Source organism: Myotis lucifugus, unplaced genomic scaffold (assembly GCF_000147115.1).
Source record: "Myotis lucifugus unplaced genomic scaffold, Myoluc2.0 scaffold_11, whole genome shotgun sequence".
In the NCBI taxonomy this organism is placed as follows: Eukaryota; Metazoa; Chordata; class Mammalia; order Chiroptera; family Vespertilionidae; genus Myotis; species Myotis lucifugus.
In genome coordinates, this window is record NW_005871059.1 from 9,088,590 (window position 1) to 9,101,468 (window position 12,879).

Genomic DNA, 12,879 nt, shown 5'->3' on the forward strand with positions numbered 1-12,879 from the left:
GTCCCTAAAATCCTAACTCCAATTCCAGGATTCAGGCAGAAGTACTGAGTGTAGATCACAGTAACTCTTAAACTCTAAATCAAACTTTTCTGCTGATCTTGTGGAAATTATTATCTCAACTTCAAAAACCCCAATACAAAAGTCATTAACCTACCTTTATCTTCCCCCTAACAAACGTATCCATAAATCTCAGGTTTCTAAAAGAAAAGCTAGAAGAAAGATTGTCTTCTCTTCTGGTTTCAGCCAAATTAACAAGGGATGGGAAATAATTTATTTAAAAGTATAACATATAGCTCATAATTATATTTATCAAAAAGATTTGTACTAGTTACTGAGCAAGCAGTGACAAACTGTAATTTACCGCTCAATATGATTATTTTAATAAAAGCATAATTTGTTACCTATCTTATCCAAACATAATATATTTCTCAACTATTTTTTCTTAAAATTACGTATAAATCACACGATGCATACTCTCCTAAACCTGTTTTTTTCACCCTTTATTTTGTTGGACGGCATCTATTTTGATATTCTATTGCATTAATATATCAAAATATAGTTATTATATTTTTGATAGATATTCAAATTGCTATCAGTTTTTTAATATTACAAAAGTGCTCTCTGGAGATAGAAGATAGATATTTCTGTATTATATATGAAATGTGTTATTTATAGTACACATCTAAGAATACAATTATTTTACCTGAAAATATGCATATATTTACTATTTACATATATGTTTCTATTTACATATATGTTCATTTTTTCTATATAGTTGGGTCTTTTTCTTATTGGTCTATAAAGAATTTTTATATAGTTTAGAAAATAATATTTTTCTATGCTCATTTTTTGCAAATATTTTCTGCTAGTATGTGGTTTATCTTTTACTGTTTTGTTCCATAAACATTCCTTAATTTTATTGCAGTTGGCAATTCATTAATCTTCCTCAAGACATGTTTTGTGTGTGTGTGTGTGTGTGTGTGTGTGTGTGTGTGTATTCCTTAGAGAATACAGATATTCTTCTATATTTATTCTAATATTCCTCGGGACTAGATTTTAGGCATTCTGGATATAAAATTTCCTTTTTTAAAAACGTGAACCACTAAAATTAATAACACCATTTGTCGAGATGCTCAAAATATTCTAATAAACAATATCACATTAATTATCTATCAAATCTCTGTATGGATGGGTCTATTTATTAGCTCTCCATTCTTTTCTATTGCTGTATTTATCTATCCCCTGAACCAAAGCAGATCCTCCAAATTATGATTTTGTACTATGTCTCCATATAGAAAATGACTCCCACCCTAATCTTGTCATTCTTCTTCTTTATGCCTCAACTATTCTTGGTTCTTCTCTCCTTCATTATAAAATCTGCTTGTTCATTCGCATTTTTATTTTGGTATTTTGCTTGGAATTCTGTTGAAACTATAGATTAATTTGAAGAGAATAAATATCTTTAAGAAGTGAGTTTCTATCCCTAAGCATTTTTCTTTCATGTACTTAGAACTTTCTTAATATCTTTCAATATATTTAAAAACATCTTTCATAATGCTTGCATGCATCATTTTTTTTATCTTCACACATAATACCTCATATTGTTTCTGTCATAGATGGGATCTTCAAAATTATATTTGTCATTGCATAGAAGTCTAGGTGACCTTTTCTGTTAAATTTCTGTGAAGATAATAATATTATTTGTAAATGCTGATAGTCCTTTCTTTCTAATCATTACAGCTTTTTGTCCTTGGGTAAATATAGAAGCTAAGACCTCTCATAATAGGTAGAATAAATGTTTTAAAACTGGACATTTATTACTGTATTATTTCTGATTTAACATCAAATAAATAATTTACTGAGAGTTTTTGTAGCTAATTTTATCTGGGTAAAGAAATTAAATTTTTATGTCAATTTTGGTATGAGTTTCTATCCTGAATATTTCCTGAATATTATAAATGATATGATTTTGTTCCCTCTAAACTTGAATATAGCATTTTATTTTTGAAATTTTTCATTCAGTAGCACAGTGGTAAGCATTTGTATTCCATTAAATTTTACTTAGGATATCTTTAAATGGTAATATAACATGATCATAATTTAGAAATATTTATATGCAAGTAATAATGATTTCACACTAATTTCAGGTATAGAACTTCTTGATGAACCAAAGACAGAAAATGATAACTAAAAAGAAATTAAAATCATATTAGCAGAGAGATAAGTTTGATTTATCTTGTTGAACAATATTCATCTAAATTAAAATTCTAGCTCCTTGAAATATTTTGTAAATTATGATTTTCCTTAGAAATTCAAATTAGATAAATATGAAAAAATGCTCAAAATCACTAATTATCAGAGAGATGCAAATTAAAACCACAGTGAGGTATTACCTCACACCTGTCAGAATGGCCACCATCAACAAACCAACAAATGACAAGTGCTGGTGAAGATGTGGAGAAAAGGGAACCCTAGTACACTGCTGGTGGGAATGCAGCTATTAGGAAAACAGGGGTTTTGCATTTGAACTAGAGTAAATGTTTCAATTAATCTATTAATTAAAAACGTAAAAATGGAACTGCCATTTAACACAGCGATCCCACTTCTAGGAATATATCTTAAGAAACCTGAAACGCCAATCAGAAAGAACATATGCACCCCTGTGTTCACAGCAACACAATTTACAATAGCTAAGATTTGGAAACAACCCAAATGCCCATCATCAGATGAGTGGATAAAAAAGCTGTGGTATGTTACACAATGGAATACTATGTGGCTGTAGAAAATGAGCATCTCTTATCTTTGCAAAAGCATGGATGGACATGGAGAGTATAAGCCAGTCAGACAAGTATCACATGTTCTCACTCATACGTGGCATCCAATGAACAAAATAAGCTGATGAACAAAATGAGACATAGAAGCATGGAACAGACTGAAAAATTTCAGACGGAAGGCAGGGGTGGAGGGTGGGTGGGGAGTGATTAACCAGGGAACTTATATGCTTATATGCATAGCCCATAAACACAGACAATAGCATGGTGAAGCCTGGGAGGGGTGGTGCAGGGTGGAGAGGGTCAATTGGGGAGAAAAACAACACAGAACAAAGGAGGCATCTGTAATACTTTCAACAATAAAGATAGTAAAGAAAGAAAAAATTTCTAAACTGTGCCATTAATAATGCTGAAATAAAACAAATTTACCACTTTTTTTTTCTTTTTTTATCTTCACTGGAGGATACGTTTAGAGAGAGGAAGGGAAAGAGAGACAGAGAAACTTCAGTGTGAGAGAAAAACATTTATCTGTTGCCTCCCATGCCTGCCCAGACTGGGGATTGACCCCAACATCTCCCTATGTACCCTGACCAGGAATCAAACCCACAACATTTTGGTATACAGGACAATGCTCCAACCAACTGGGCCAGCCGGCTGGAGTGCACCTCTTGCTTTTAACTGTAAGATAAATTAATTAGCACTTGAATATTCTGGACTCTGTAAGGGTATTTCTGTAATCAAGAGAGCAATAGGATGTTCTAAAAAATACACTAAGGGATATTTTTACATCTATTTTTAAATTATTATGAGCACTTATTTTTTTTAAAAAAATCAGATAATTAAACCTTTTCCTATTGGAAAAGGCTGATGCACCAAGCTGAGTTCAAAAAGTTGCTAAGTACCACATAGTCTGAATTCACACAGTCAACAATTTGACAACAGTTGGGTCCTGGCATCATTATCATTCAAAGGTGACAAAACCCAAGGAACAAATGGAAGAGGGAAGATTAAGAAGTATTTCAGTGCAAGATTGTGACCTTTCTTTTCCACTCCAAGAAAGTAGGGACCAAAGCTTTGGATCAATAATGTGTTTGAATAGTAATTTCCCAACATATTATTCTAGTAACTAAAGGTACTTGAAAAGTATGGAATATAGAACAAGGTGTCAGTGATGAAGGTGCTACCCCCACCAAAAAAAAGTATGTGGGTTGTGTGTAATTAGGAGTGAAGGTAAGTGTTGGTATAAATTGCACATTTATCTCAATTATTAGAAGAAATAAAACCATTTAATGTTATAACTCTCATAATTAGCGATTCCAACTACATATATCTAAAAGGATGGGAAGAAATACACTACTGTGATAATGACAGTTATATACGGTTGGTGGAAACATGGAAGGCTCTTATTTCCTTATTTTTGTTAATGTGGAAATTTTAATTTTGTCAGTAGAATATATATTATTTTTAATGCAACAAAGAGTCATTGGGGCCACTTTGTGCCAAGATGGATTAGAGACAGTTCGCCCTACACTAGATAATGCTTATGATACCTCTCCTTTTCTTGGACCCATCTAGTAGAAAAGAAAACTATTGGACATTGGAAATATTGTATCATAACACCTTATATCATCTTTCAGAAAGTCTATAATAACTAAGTCAACAGTTTTCCAGAAAAATCTCAAATTAATCTGGTAATCTGTAGACATTGAACATACAATGCTTCTTTTTTAGTAGGCTTGCCAATCATTTTCAATGCTGTTAATTATCAGGGCCATTTGATTTCTCTAAATATAGTATGATTTTGAAATTGATCTCTCTGCCTCTGAAAAAATCAATTTTCTTCCTAACATAGATATACTTTTCTTGTACTTGAAGTAATGCATACAGGTAATCATCAACCTATGTATTGGAAGCCCAGCTCCTTCTAAAATCTACATAAGTATTATGAAGCAGTCTTTTTTTTTTTTTTTTTTAATCCTCACCCGGGGATATTTTTCAAAGAGAAAAATATCCCCGGGTGAGGATTAAAGAGATTGGAAGAGAGAGGGCAAGACAGAGAGAAATATCCATGTGAGAGAAACACATTGATTGGTTGCCTCCTGCAAGAGCCCGGGCCAGGGCTGGGGCCAGGGAGGAGCCTGCAACCTAGGTACATGCCCTTGACCTGAATCAAACCTGGGACCCTTCGGTCTGCAGGCCAATGCTCTATCCACTGAGCCAAACCGGCTAGGGCATGAGGTAGTCTTTTGAAAGTAGAGGCTAGAACTATTGATCTCTTATTTTATGCTTATCATGACATTTAAAGATAACTAAGAGATGAATATATTTATAAGAGAAAATACTGATACGTATACATAAACAAAATTTTATTTGTGGGTACTTATGTATAAAATATGTTCAATGTAATGTATACATATGATGTCTCATCTATGTCAGATAATGTAAAATACCTACTAAAGCAATTATTAACTTATGGTAAGTGTTATGATGTCACTCGCTTATTTATAGACTCACATATCAATAGTCAGTTACCAGATAGGTTATGATTGGCTCTGATATTCTGACATCATTTCCTACTCTATCTTGGTTGAAAAAAGTAAAATACTTTTTATTCGTCTTAATATTGAATGTCAGCCAAAAACATTTTTATTGACTATTAAAAAGGTTTCTTTTTGGGAGGAAAATGTTTTGAGCCAGTGTAACTCCAATGAAAATCTTTATTATGGTTTGGCTTAGTAAAATATTTAACAAAATAATCAGTTAAATGTAACCTCACAATCTGAGAAATGATGTTAAGTATAATACAAATGAGCTTCTTTCCTCTGGGGAAAAAATAGGATAGGCACAAGTCCACACAAACAAGTTATGTTTAGCTTAACATTGATTCCAACAAAGGCAAAATATTTTGCTGATTCTTTTTCAAATGTTATTAATCAGTTGATGTTACTGCCTTTAGTTATTAAATCTTAAAAAATATGATGATGTAGTTTTATTAAATACGAAATGTTAAATTTATCTAAATTTTGTTTTCTGTAATGGTTCTGCCCTTTCTTCAGCTCATAGGGCATGTTTTTTACAAAATAGGGAATGATGTCATTTTATGCAGAGAATAATTTACCACCTGCTGGAAGGAGGAGGCATATTGTGGCAGCTGCATCACTGATTTGAAAAAGCAGCAAAATACAAATGTATAGATGAGTATGTCAGTGTAATGAGTGGGGAAGTGTAACATGCTTTCCCCAACAACAGCTGGAAAATTATCCTAAGCCTAAAATAGTATTTCTGGCTTCCAACCAAATGCTTCTATCTCTAGTACTACACAGAGCAGAAACACCACTCACAAAAGAATTCTATATTCTGTTTACAGAAGCAGCATTTTCACTGCATGGCACAATAGATATTGAAGGGGGTGAGAAGTAAGGAAAATATATGCTTTATGACACAATTCATTTTCATATAGGACTCAGAGTCTTCAGAAAAACAAGCAAGAAAAAACGACCCTGGCACCCTTACTGTTGCCTTTTAAAGATTGGAATTGCATAAAGTATAGATTTTTTAAAATAAAAAGATATGTGAAAGCTCCTTTGGAGCTTTATAAATGCCAGTAATAACTTCAGGAGTAATCTGTCTCCAACTAACAAATTTAATCAATTATGAATGAAAAGAAAGCTTTGTGTGTTCATAAAGCATTTAATAAATAGATGAGTTTGTGCAGAAAATACAATCTAATTATATGCGTCTGTAAATAATTTCTTCTTGCACAGTCTGTAAACAATGGCTAATATATAAATGTACAGCTAGATACAATTACAGGTGTGTGTTTTTCTTATTGTATTTTAAGAATAAAGGCACAGCATCTAAGGGCACGCTTTGTTTTATAACACATGGGGTAGCAGACATCCTCCGCCATCTCTACAGTGGCAGCAGACTGTTTACATTCATGTTCAATTATTTAATCAATGGCATTCTAAATGTCACATTTAAAAAGTAACACATATAGAAATTTAACTTAGAACATAGCCTTTAAGAAATTGATTCTTCTAAACATATTGATGATTCTCTTGGGAGCTAAGATATTATGTGATTTTGGGGGGGCAAACATCACATGTATGCTTAAAAAGATAGTGTCTTTTGTGGTATATAAAGTTGTATCTATTATATGAAGTTTATTAATCCTGTTATTCACAGATCACACTTTGTTTATTTTGTATATTTGTCTATTGGTTTTCAAGAATGATATATTAAAATTTATGACTTCAGTTGGTTTATCTATTTCTTGTTTTCATCACTTTGTCAATTTCAAGGCTATTTTAGGCCATATAATGTCACTGTTATAATAAGAATTGATCTATTGTTCCATTGGTAGTGTGTAATTTTGATTTTTATTGATTTTTTTTTCTATAAGACCTATTTTACCTGATGTTATATTTGCTAGTCTAGCACTTGTTGGTTTGTACATGCATCATATAACCTTTTTCTATCCTTTTATTTTCCATAGTTCTGCATCATATTTATTGAGTACACCTTGTAGAAAATATACTGCTGAGTTTTTGCAGGGAGGAGTTGCTGATTTGTCTTTTGGCTGGTAAGTTAAGCCCACTTAAATGATTGCCATTACTTTTATATCAAGACATACGTCTCCTAACTTACAACTAATTTTAAGTCTTCCTTTTTCCTTGAATATCTCCTTTTTAAACTTTTGTTGGAAAATCAATTTTCCCTATTGTTTTAAAAGTTATTCTATATTTTCCTATATTTCTTTATTTAATATTTTAAACTATTCTTATGCTTAATATTCTCGTTGATATCTAAAACTAAACAATATCTAGGTCTTATTCTCAGACAAATATGTACCTTTGTAAAATGCAAAATAATTTATTCTTCTTTATCCCCTTTTATTCTAACTTACCTTGATGTAATCTGGAAATTTAGTTCCAAATTGCATAACTATGAAGTGGAAATGATAATAGTGCTTATCTCACAGGGATGTTATTATGTTGGAATGTACATAAGTAGCATATTATTTCTATACATGATAAACAGTAATGTTAACAAGAAATATAATTTCTATGGATAATCACTTTTATTTCTTATTTACTGATAAATCTTACTTCTTCAATGCTCTTTTTGCTGGTGTCAATTATTCAAATGATCTTTCAGAGAAAGGTTAATATGTGAAAATAGAGCTAAGAATATTTTTATTTTATATTAAATGCCATTCTTTCTGATTATAAGATTTATAATTTACTCCATATAGAATGATAAATTCATTCATGCCTTCTTGCACTTATTGTTGCAATTGGGAATTCTAAATTTTTTCAATCATATATTTCTCTTTGAAAGTTTTCTGTTTTCCTCTATATATATTTATAAACTTCTCTTTGTCTTTAATTTCTTAATTTCACTCTACTGTTTAAATCTGTTATTCTATTTAGCATCTTATGTGTCTTTACAACCTGAGTATGGGTATATTTCTTCAATTTTCAGAAAGGCTTAGTCATTATTTTTGCAAGTATTTCCTACCTTTGACAAATATTCTCTTCTTGAAATTTACATGTGTATATCTACACTAAAACTCAGTAATCAAAGCAAATATATTAAGTTAGTGTAACAAGATTCAGAGTGGGCAATATTTTTATCACGGGTAACATTTAGAATTGGCAATACAATCTATCTCCTATTATATATAAAAGGCTAATATGCAAAGTGTCCCCTTGGGAGTTCGATCGGGAGACCAAGAGTTTGATCGCTCACTATGACGTGTGCTGACCACCAGGGGAAAGTGCGGAAGAAAGGAAGGCCCCAGTTGGCAGCCAGAAAGCCCCAATCAGCCTTGATTGCTGGCCAGGCCTAGGGACCCTACCAGTGTATGAATTTTGTGCACTGGGTCTCTAGTGTATTAATATAAACAGACCAACTTTTGGTCAGTTCTATTACTGGTTTTACATTTTCTCCCTAAAAAGTACCTCCTTTTTTTCCTGCAAACAAGGTAGCACTATCCCCTTGGTTCTGCTCATGCACCCTTAATTTGACATTAATCAGGACAATTTGTTTCTGAAAAAAACTGTAGCATAATGTACAAGTAATTTATTAACCCTCTTCATTATACCTTATTGAAGGAGCAAATTTAGTAAATAAAATTTATAGAAACATTAGAATTTAAAGTAAAAGAAGAAACTAAGTTTGTTTAAAAATAGTAAATGTAATTTGCCAGAAAAAAAGTGTTATAATTTCTGGACATTTTAGTTGAAAATCTTCCCCATGTTAAAAAAGGCAAATGTTCATATTATAAATGCATATTATTTTTAATAAGCAAAAGCTCATTGAAATAAATGAGACCTTTGCACTGTTTCACCCAAAGCAATTTTGTGTAATAAGAGAAATTCCTTTGAGATAGTCTGTTATGGAATTCAACTGAAGCTCAGTAAATTACTTCTATATCTTTTGAAAGACCAATTTAAAGAAAATAAATGCAAATTAAGATATAAGAAGTAAAAGATATGAACCTGTTGTTAATGATGTCTTTTTTAATGTGCAAGAATAATATAGTTATATTTTTAGATAAAGTCATTTGAAAAATATCAAGCTCTGTATGACTAAAATATTGGGAAGCTATAGATGATTGTGCATTTATTTTGACCAATGCTAATTGTAATCATTAAAAGAGAAAACTCATTAGTTGAAAGAGGGCACACTCTATCCCTAGAACTTCATCATATTAGTCTCTCCATATCCATGGGGGATGCATTTATTTTTAGAGAGAGGAAGGGAAAGAGAGACAGAAACATTAATGTCAGAGAGAAACATCGATTAGTTGCCTCCCATAAGCTCCCTGACAGGAATCAAACCCTCAACCAAAGTATGTGCCTGTGTATCAAAACCACAGACTTTTGGGGTACTGGATAAGGCTCCAAACCAACTGAGCCACCTGGCCAGGGCATGTGTGTGTGCTTTAATAGTTTGAAGAAAATTTATTCTTGTTTCAGCAAGAAAAATAATTAATAGTTAAATTTATTAGCTGATAAATATAGGCGGGGCCTGAAAAACCAAGGTCTTATCCCTAAGAGATTCAGAAATGTTGGCATATGGCAGTGGTAGTATGAATGCTGGAAGATGTTAACCAATATGGATCAGTTTGTTAATCAGTTTGAAAATGTGTCCTTGCTTCAGACAGAGATATTATATGCAGAAATTTTAAATCTCTTTTTTAAAGTTATTGTTTCTGTTTTTTTAAGGAAGAGTATAGTTTTTTAGAGAAAGTTTTATTTCCTGGGAGGCAAAACATTACATACACAAATTTATTACTACTACTACAAGAATAATAATAATGAAAATAGTAACGCATTTGAATTTGTGCTTTAATTGAAAATACCAATAGTTAACATAATATCTGCATGTGTTCTAGGAGTCACAAAAAGAGAAGTAAATTTAATGACAATTTAATTTACTTTTATAACATAGAAAAATGCTATGCCTTTCCCCAGTCATTTCTACAATATTAATTTCACTTTCAACTGCCTTAAATCCTCATTAATATTGAGAGCACAAATGCGACTAATTAATCTGCTGAGTTTCCCATTGAGAATCCTGTCTCTAATGAGAAATAAGGTCAGAAAAAGAATACATATGATACTGAAAATGGTCATTGTAGTCACTTTTTATACACTAACATAATACACTTATATTTTATGCAATTTCCTCATATTTTGAAATTACATATTATTAAGCTAAACATTTTTGTCTAATTGCCTATAAGTCAAGCTTCTAAATCCACATATTTTTATGAGCTATGCGGCAAAATATTTCCTTTAGAATATAATTAAAATATTTTTAATTTCTTCTAAATAATTGTTTAATAAGTAAAAATACATTTTTTTTAAAAAACCCTCAAACTCTTAAAATCAACATCTTAATTTAATCTCTCTGCAGATTTTAGTGTTGTGAATGTTACACAGAACATTTAATCTCAAAAGACAGACAACTTACATCTCATGTTGGGTATATAATATGTAATTCAGATGTTAATTAAAGTCAGTTAATGTCACATAAAAACAATTATCAACTAGAAAATTGAATTTAAAAGGATCTAACATTTAACAAAAACAATTAAATACAATTATCATTTTTGTTTACACAAGCAACATTTCTTGACATCGTTTTTATAAGACTATGTTAGGACAGATAGGCTATTATTTCCTACTTTGTGACTTACTTTTGTGTTTTGTTAGATTCCAAATAATAAAAATGAATATCAATAACACATGTTTAAAAAATTTATTTTATTTTTCTCAAGTATGATAAAATACACATAATACAACTTAACCATCTTAACCACTTTTAGGTATATAGTTCAATGGTCTAAAGTACATTCATACTGTGGTACTATATCAATTCTCTACAGTGCTTTTATAGGATAGAAACAGGGAATATTTCCTAACTCACCTTATAAGGCCAGCAGTATGCTAATGCCAAAACCAGACAAAGACAATACAAGAAAACTACAGACCAATATCTTTCATGAACATTGATGCAAAATTATCAACAAAATATTAGAAAATCAAATTATTAATTTATTAAATGGGTTATTTGGCACAACCTAAGAGGAATTTATCCAAGGTATTAAGGGTGGTTTAACTTTAAAAGTTGAACTAGTGTAATCCATCATTTCAACATATGATCATATCAATATATCCAAAAGAAAAAAGCATGAGACAAAATCTAACACCATTTCATCATAAAAACTCTCAGTAAACTAGAATAGAGGGGAACTTTTTCAACTAAATAAGGAATATCTACAAAATCCTGATTATTAATACTTAGTAGAGAGAAACTCTATTAAGAGAGCTTTCTTACTAAGATCAGATACAAATCAAGGATGACTCTCATTACTCCTTTTCAACATTATACTGAAAGTTCTAGCTAATGCAATAAGACAAGAGAAGGAAATAAAGAGTATTACATATTGGAAAGGAAAACAATAAAAATGTCTTTCTTTGCATTTCATCTATATAGATAATTCAAACAATCAGAAACAACAACAACAAAAGAGCATCCTAGAACCAATAAGTGATTATAGCAAGTTTGTAGGATACAGGTTAATATAAAAATGTCAATCACTTTTCTATATTCCAGCAATGAACAAGTGGAATTTGAAATTAATAATATGATAATATTTATATTAATACTCAAAATAAATACCTGGATATTAAATCTAACAAAATATGTATAAAATCTCTATGAGAAAAACTACAACATTCTAGTGAATGTGATCAAAGAACTAACTAAATGATCAGATATTCCATGTTCACTCAATATAGATAGACTCACTATTTTCACAATAACAGTGGTTTCCAACTGGACCTATAGATTTAGTGCAATCCAACTCAAAATGTCTAAATTGTATATAGACAAGTGAAAGACCCAAAATATCCAACACAACATTGAAAGAGAGGAACAAAGTGATGCTACCCAACTTTAAGACTTACTATAAAGCTACAGGAACGAAGAGTATGTAGTATTGGTGAAAATATAGACAAATAGGTCAATGGAACATAATAGAGAAAGCCCAGGAACAGACCCCCATCTCTCAGTTATAAAAATTAATATAATAAAGATCCACTTGACAGCATCTTCACTTGAGAGATAGAACATTACCAGTTTATTGTGCCTCTTTCAATTTCTTTTCTCTCCCTATGAATTACCATATGCTAAATTTTGTCTTTATATTTCTTTGGCTTTTTCTGAGAGTTTTATTTGGTATACAATTTTTGTTGTTGTTGTATACATGGGAAAATATCTTCTCCATACCTTGATTTGTCTTTTCACTTTCCTCACGAGCTCTTTGATAAGAAACTTTCTTAATTTTAATCTATAGTAATAAAAGCATAATATGCTAATTAGACCAGGCAGCCAAACGACCTTCCAGACGTCCTTCCGGACAACCTTCTGGATGAAGCCAGGGCTGCGAGGACTGAGGCAAGCTGCTGTGAATTTCGTGCATTGGGCCTCTAATATAATAATATTTAACCAGATCTAGTATATAGGATGGCTTTTAAATTTGCTTTGGAATAGTTAATTGTATAGGTTTGGCTATAGCTTCCATCAGAAT